Raw genomic sequence first — 5,320 nt, 5'->3', positions numbered from 1 at the left:
ACAAATTGTTTGGGACGCCTGGGTGGCTCAGTGGTTGAGCGTCTGCCTTCCGCCCAGGGCGTGATCCTGGGGACCTGGGATCGAGTCCCACGTTGGGCTCCCTGCATGAGGCTTGCTTCTCCCTCTGCCTGTGTCTCTGCCTCTCTTTCTCTGTATGTCTCTCATGAATAAATAAATAAAATCTTTAAAAAAAAAAACAAATTGTTCATGGTGCTACTTATAGTTTGATTAAATTGAAAATTCAGTTTGGGTGTCACAATCATGATGATACTTAGAAATAGTATTTGAGGAGGAGCCTGGGTGGCTCAATTGGTTAAGTGCCTGACCCTTGGTCATAATCTCAGGGTCGTGAAATTGGGCCCCTTGGCAGGCTCAGCGCAGAAAGACCCTCTCTCTCTTTCCTTCTGCCCCCCCACCCCGATAAAAATAAATACATCTTAAAAAATAAACAAGAAATAGTACTTGAGGGTATTCTGCTATGTGTTTCCATGTCATTTGCCATCGAAGGACATCATTTCGCAGAAAATAAAGCCATAAACATACACTGGTCTTTTCAGTCAGATTCGTCTTGCTTCCATGTTGGCACCTCTAGGATGACATAATTTAAGAGAAATTCTCTGCTGGTCGTGTTGCAGGGTTGCAGGGTTCTTGTCTCACGGAGTCCAAGAATGAATCTCAAGAACACGAAAGGGTGAAGTGAAGTGAAAGTTTATTAAGTGAAGGTCAGAGCAGAGAGGAAAGAGAAAAGCTCTCTGGCCTGAGAGGAGTCCCAAGGGGCTTCCACTGAGGGCTTTTAGTGGCAGTCTTTTACTGAGAACTGGCTGAGAAGCTTGTGGCCTTGAGATTCTTGCGTCATCCCTTCTCTCTGGTTCTGCTCCACCTGCCAGGAATAGATCTGGAGCCCCGTCAGGGGACCCAGGGGCCTCCTATCGCTCCCACCTCTCCCTTCACCCTTTCCCTCTTCATGGTACAGGACCTGTGGGCAGAAAGAGCCATACTGGGATTGTGAAGAGTGAGTGATGGTATATTTTTTAATTAGTGGGGTTGAGGGACAGGGCAGGTCTCCAAGGAATCCAGAAGGAAGTCTTTCAGGACATGGAGGGGCCAGCTGCTGCCAAGATGAGGTGACTTTTCAACATGAAAGTACGAAGGTGGCCACGAGTTGCCTGAGGACGGTCATGCTCTGGGTGTGTTGGGGATCTATCAGTGGGCTGCAAGCTGTAAAGAGATTTTAATTGAAATGACTTTTCTTTTGCCTTTGTTTCCCACATCAGTAGGAGCCATTCTAGAGTTTTCCTTGTCCCTCGTGTATCATATCAAGTCCAATAGCCAATTAATTCCTATCTCTCCAGTTCATCCTCCCTTTTCTATCCTGACTGCTATCACCCTAACCTAGGCCCCATTGCCTCTCTCTGGGACTACCAAAGTGGTTGCCTAACTGGTCTCCTGGTTTCTAGGATTGTGCTACTCCAGTCTGATCTCCACATGCTAACCTAAGACCTTTTGAGAACCAAAGCTGATCCAGTCTGTCTTTTTCTTAGAAGAAATCAAGTTTTCATAACAACTAAAGAAAAAATAAACCCAAGTTCCAGGGCACAGCATACAGCGGCCTTAAAATACGACCCAGACTTTCATCTATTTCATTCCTTCTGCATACCAACTATATGGGATGGCATTCTCAACTTTTCTCCCTGAGAGACTCCTGGAGTTTCAGCATTTTCTTTTTGAAGTATTCCCTGATATCTCCAAGTTGAATTGATCAATCGTTATTATCCCATAACTTATAGTAAGCTATTATCATAACCACTGTACTGAATACAGTTTATTTGGCACCAGTGAGCTTTGCGGGCAAAGCGTATATGCATTATTGGCTTATTAACGTAGAGCCAAGCACAGAATCTTGTGTGTCAGTTAACTATCAGTAATGTTTATTGAAGTTAAAGAAAAAGGCAGTGTAACATGGAATTTAGAATAAAATGTGAGCTGACTCTATTGAAACCAATAAATCCATCCCCAGAAATCACTAAAACTCTCTTCCGTCTTTCATTCCTCTTTTCCTCTTTATCATCCTTGCCACATCCCTGATTTCAGTTCTCGTCATCTCTCACTTGGGTTATTTTTTTTTTCCTCAGTTGGGTTATTAAAATAACCTTGTATCCTCCATCCAGTTTTTCTCCTTCTTCCCCGAAGCATCATCCGCGCTGTCAGAGTGATCAAACCAAAACAGTTTGCCCCTGTTAGTCTCCAGCTTTTCACACACCAAGCAGCTCGCCACTAGCCTTTGGATGAAGTTCAAACTTCTTAGCTTGATATAAAAGGCCCTTCAAAACTTGGCTATGGTATATATGTTGTAATCTCCTGTAACTCTTCCAAATATACAGTACTCTTTCATGGCTCTGACTAATATCCCTACGATTCTTTCACTCATCCTTCAAAGTCCAGTATAACTGGACTCCAGTATAATAATACTGTATTTATTTATTTATTATACTGGAGTATAATACCTCCTCTCTCTTAATTTCTTTAACCGCCATTCACTTCGCCCCACTCAAGAAGAATGAATTGTTCCAAAAATAGGTTTTACACACATCTCTTATACCATACCTTGCACCATTGTAGTTGTGTATGCATCTGTCTTTCTCCATAGACTGTAGATGACTGGAATCCAAGGGCTGTGGATTACCCAGTTTTGTCTCGAAATCCAAGTTTGGAGTCTAGATGACAATCAGAGTTTGTTGCATGTCAAATGGGCCCGAATTATTTGACAATATATACTATAAGATGGTAGGTTACAGGTTATATAAATACAGGTTATGTAAATATATATAATTATGGTATATACTATATAGCTATGCCAACTGTATATTGTAAAATGTCTATTAAACTCTTGTGAGCAATCCATTTGGTTGTACAGAGTAAAATCAATGCTGAAATATCCTGAAGTATAGGATATACCTTCCAGGATAGCTCAAATTCATACTCTTTATTAATTTCATGTAAATTGTTTTATCTCTTCTATGCCCCATCCCGTAGACTACGTACCATCTCAGAAATCCAGTAATGTGGTTGTTGCATGACATTGGATGGAGTAAAAGTATCATTTGTAAATGGACATTTTAATCATGAACACATGGCATATCCTGAAATATTTCTGTCCCTTTTATCTTTTTTAAAGATTTTATTTATTTATTTGTTCATAAGAGACACACAGAAAAAGAGAGAGAGAAAGAGAGAGAGAAAGGCAGAGACACAGGCAGAGGGAGAAGCAGGCTCCATACAGGGAGCCTGACATGGGACTCGATCCCGGGTCTCCAGGATCACACCCTGGGCTGAAGGTGGCACTAAACCACTGAGCCACCCAGGCTTCCCTCTGCCCCTTTCTTTTAAAACTTGTACAAGGTGGTTAATGCTATCAGTGAAATTTTAATCATTGGTTTATTCAACCGATATTTGTCAAGAAATTACTTACGGTAGGTACTCATGTAGGTTTTATGATATAGCATAAATGAAACTACATTAGCCTCTGGAGCATATACTAACAATAAACAAATATTATTCAATAAGATATTATGAAAAATTTTATGAAGGAAAAGTCCAGGGTGTTACGAATATATGTAACACCTCTGAACCTCAATTTTGTCCTTTATAAGTACGCAGAGTACTTTTTAAAGAGTAATAATAATAATACCAATTGCTATTTATAAAAATCCCTCTTATCTCTGTTTACTGTTCACAAATATTTTCACATCATTTATTCTTTCAACAGATATTTATGGAATGTCTCCTCTATATCAGGGACTGTCCTAAGCACAGTGAATATAATGGTAAAGCCTAACTCACTTATTAATTAGTCATACGAATATGATGAGTGCTATGAAGGATATGGTCCCTGCCATCACAGAATATGTAGTGTGTTAAAGGATAATGTTGAGTACAAGGGGCAATCTCAAAATAGCATGATAATTTAGCATTGGAACTTTAATGAGGAGGAATTTAAAAACACTTCCTAATAAGGGTCGGTCTGTCCTTTCATTAATTATGTAGGCACTGTATGATTCTCTGGAAATCCTATATGCTCTAAAATCCCTTTCCCAATTAAAAGCCCCATTTCATCTATTTACAGAACTCAGGTAGCTACCTGATAGAAAGCAGTTTGATCAGATCAATTTAAACTATGGTATAAACAAATCAATTATCAGCCCTTCCAGAGATGATTGTATTTTAAAATGATTAATTTATACTTTCAAATTACTACATCTCTAATGGTGTTCAGTGTGGCTAAGAACATTTTAGGAGTCAGGAGAATCTCTAAGAACCCCCACATTATGTCTAGAAGATAATCACCTTCACCGCCTGCATAGGAGGCCAGGGCTTTAAAAGAAGGAGGGAAATCAATTGAAAAGAAATTCACATTATATATTTATTTTTTAAAGAATATCCCGTTGTACCCTAGGTTCACTCTCGAGCCCATGTCTACCATTAGAGTCGTGCCCGATTAGAATGGAAGACCTTGAAGAACACTGCAACATCCACAAAGAAAAATCCACGTTAAGGCACTTGAAGGTCCACAAAGGAAAATTCAATTTACAATCCCTAGGTGCTATTCAATAGCCTTGGAACAATTTCCAACAACAATGGCTGAGATACTATTGGGTCTTAGAGTAACTCAGCTAACCAAAAAAATTAAGCCAAACACCTGATTCCCCCAGCAGCCTAGATAATTGGGGTTTTATGCTACATTAACAAAAACATTAGACAGTTATTTCCCCCATCTGTTTCCTTGTTCTAAAACCCCCAGCAAAAGTCTTTGTAGTAGCTCTTAAAAATGTTCCTTGAATTTTATTCCATTTCCGTGGTTCTTACCTAAATTGTCTTTGCTGACATTGTTGCCTTAAATGGTGATGTTGCGTCCCACGCATTTTCGTCATTTCATTTGTGTCACATTCCCTTTATTTCTTCAGGTTACAAAGGGAAACTCTCCACACCATATCAGAAATGATCATATCAGATCAGCCTTTAAAATATTGGCATTCTTTAACGTTAAACGTAATTCGTCCATTTTTGACTATTTTTTAGAAATTTTCTACAGTGTGAATAAGTCTTCCATAGCTATTAAAGAATAGTGTTCAATAAATTAACAATTTAAGATGCCTCACATTTTATCAGCAAATCTGGTCAGCTGTGTGTCTGCCAAGGAGTTATGAAATCAGTAGCAACGGCAGCTGCCACAGCAATAGAACTTCATGTTCCTTTTTCCTAGCATAGATTGAAGAGCTGTTTTTACCTTCGGACACAAAAACTGGACAAAGGATTGTAAGAA

At 39.4% G+C, this 5,320-nt stretch overlaps 1 long non-coding RNA gene across 1 annotated transcript; it reads right to left on the bottom strand.

The window, feature by feature from the left end:
• Positions 1–692: 692 nt before the first annotated feature.
• On the bottom strand, positions 693–5,104 carry LOC118353802 (uncharacterized). Its single transcript, XR_004813190.2, has 3 exons — positions 4,864–5,104; positions 2,605–2,714; positions 693–1,218 (listed from the first exon to the last, which is right to left on the bottom strand). It is a non-coding gene; the product is annotated as an uncharacterized LOC118353802 (long non-coding RNA).
• Positions 5,105–5,320: the final 216 nt, after the last annotated feature.

This window comes from Canis lupus, chromosome X (genome assembly GCF_003254725.2).
Source record: "Canis lupus dingo isolate Sandy chromosome X, ASM325472v2, whole genome shotgun sequence".
Classification (NCBI taxonomy): domain Eukaryota; kingdom Metazoa; phylum Chordata; class Mammalia; order Carnivora; family Canidae; genus Canis; species Canis lupus.
Note: the sequence above shows the minus strand (reverse complement) of the source record. Positions and strands in the feature narration are given on the sequence as shown.